The sequence below is a fragment of the Budorcas taxicolor genome, chromosome 19 (genome assembly GCF_023091745.1).
Source record: "Budorcas taxicolor isolate Tak-1 chromosome 19, Takin1.1, whole genome shotgun sequence".
Taxonomy (NCBI): domain Eukaryota; kingdom Metazoa; phylum Chordata; class Mammalia; order Artiodactyla; family Bovidae; genus Budorcas; species Budorcas taxicolor.
In genome coordinates, this window is record NC_068928.1 from 53,565,758 (window position 1) to 53,568,221 (window position 2,464).

General features: G+C 44.7%; 1 non-coding gene across 1 annotated transcript; it reads left to right on the forward strand.

Annotated features, from left to right (window-relative positions):
- The first annotated feature begins 231 nt into the window (after nt 1-231).
- On the forward strand, nt 232-363 carry LOC128065759 (small nucleolar RNA SNORA11). Its single transcript, XR_008201135.1, has one exon. It is a non-coding gene; the product is annotated as a small nucleolar RNA SNORA11 (small nucleolar RNA).
- The last annotated feature ends 2,101 nt before the right edge of the window (nt 364-2,464 follow it).

Consider the following 2,464-nt stretch of genomic DNA (forward strand, 5'->3'; position numbering starts at 1 on the left):
GAAACAGAACTTGACTTCCTTCAGCTCAGTCATTGTGTGACTCCACGTCAGGGCTTAAAATTTAAACCAGGGAAGCAGTGTGAACTGCGACGAGAAGCATTTATTTATGAGTGCCGATTTTAGTTCATACACGAACTGTTTTACTGAATTTGCATAATCTTTTTAAGATGAGCATTTCTTCTTCTTTCAAAGTGATTTCTTAAAATCACACATCAAAAAAATGAATGGCTTGGGGTGCGCTCAGAGCCAGGGGCCTGAAGAAATGGCTCGTCTCTTTACAACACACCCAGCAGGAACTTGGGTTCTTTGTGAAGAGGGGTGCAAAACTTGTGTGGCCTTGCTATGAACAAATACCCAACACATGTCCCCCTGCCCCTACGTGAGGCTGCTGGGCAGGGCCAGTGGGACGTGGCTCAGTATTGGAAGAAAAGCTACCAGGTTTAGCGGGGGAGGTTTCCACCTAGAGCCTGCCAGGTCTACGTGTGGGTGGGCCATGAGTAGTCTTAGAAAGGCTGTAAACCTCTCTTTTCAAAGAGAAAGAAAAAAAAAAGATTCCAACTAGATGCCATTCTGGAAAAGGCAGAACTATGGAGACAATTAAAAGATCAATGGTTGTCAGGAGTATGCAGAGAGATGAATACACAGAGTATCGAAGTTTCTATGAGGGTGAAAATACTTTGAATGACATTATAATGATGGATATATGCCATTATACTTTTGTCCAAACCCATAGAAAGTGCAACACTACTCATTTACTTAAAGTGAACCCTAAGATGAACTGGGAACCATGGTAATTATGATGTGTTAATGCAGTTCATCTTTGGCCAAAAAAAAAAGGTACCACTCTATTGATAAAGGCTGTGCATGTGAGGGGAGGAGGTGCATGGGGAATTTCTAAACCTTCTTGTCAATTTTGTTGTAAATCCAAGACTACTTAAAAAAAGTTCTCAAAGAAAAAAATTTAACACTCAGGGTAGAAAAAGAAAAGAAAAGAAAAGAATGGCTGTTACACATTTTATTACAGTGTTATTTCCTAAGGCTGCTGGAACAAATGGCCACAGATTTGGGGGCTTACTGGTGGTGCAGTGGTAAACAATCTGCCTGCCAATGAAGGAGACACAGGTTTAATCCCTGGTTGGGAAGATCCGCTGGAGAAGGAAACGACAACCCACTCCAGTATTCTTGCCTGGGAAATCCCATGGACTGAGGAGCCTGGTGGGCTACAGTCTGTGGGGTTGCGACAGGTGGGACATGACTTGGTGACTGAACAAACACATCACACAGATCTAGTGTTTCTGGAGGCCCGAAGCCTGAAATGGGTGTCACCTGGCCAAAACCAAGGTGTTGGCAGAGCTGTGCTCCCTCCAGAGGCATTTGGGGAGAATCCCATGCCTTTTCCAGCTGCTAGAGGTTGCCTACTTTCCTTGGCTTGTGGCTCCTTTCTTGCCTTCAAAGGACTTCACTCTCACCTCTGCTTTTGTCCTTACGTAGCTTCCTCCTCCACTCTCAAGTCTCCTTCTGCTGTGTTCTTTTTTTCTTAAATAACATTTTTAACATATCACTGTAAGTAAGCACTTAGTCACTCAATCGTGTCCGACTCTGACTTTTGGCAACCCCATGGACTGTAGCCTGCCAGGTTCCTCTGTGTTTTGGATTTTTCAGGTAAGATTACTGGAGTGGTTGCCATTTCTGTCTCCAGGGGATCTTCCCAACCCAGGGATTAAACTCATGTCTCCTGCACTGCAGGTGAATTCTTTACCTGCTGAACCACTGGGGAAGCTATAAATTAAATATCACGATATTTATTTATTTATTGCCTGCCCTGCACAGCATGTGGGATCTTAGTTCCCCAACCAGGGACTGAACCTGTGCCCTCTGCAGTGGAAGCATGGAATCTTAACCGCTGGACCTCCAGGGGAGTCCCTGGCTCACTTTTTAAGGACACATGTGATTACTTTTAGAGACCACCGGGATAATTCAGGTTAACTGCCCATCCTCAAAATCTTTAACCATGTGTTGCAAAGTCCTTTTTGCTGTAAAAAGTAACAGTTTCTAGAGATTAGGATGTTTGTGTGGGGGAGGGACATTATTCAGCCTACTACAATTATCTCCAATAAATTTGTTGTATAGAGAGCAGGGGTTAAAAATCACCCAGTCTGGATGTGAAATGAGGCCTTAGGGCTGAGGCCTGGCACTGAAGAAAAGGCTGGAGAACAGGTTCTGACTCAGGGGAGGGGAAGCTGCATTTTGATGCAAGTCAAGTATGTGTGTGTGTGTGTGTGTGCGTGCACGTTTATATATGGGTCCACGGGTCTGACTGAGTGGTATGTGGAGGTTTGGTGTGCAGCTGTTTGTAGGGCTATAAAAGCTGGCCTGGCTTCAGGGTCAGGGCCATTGAAGCTCAGCTCTGGGAAGACCTTCTTGTTCTCATGACTATCACCTGACATGCATACACAGTATAGAC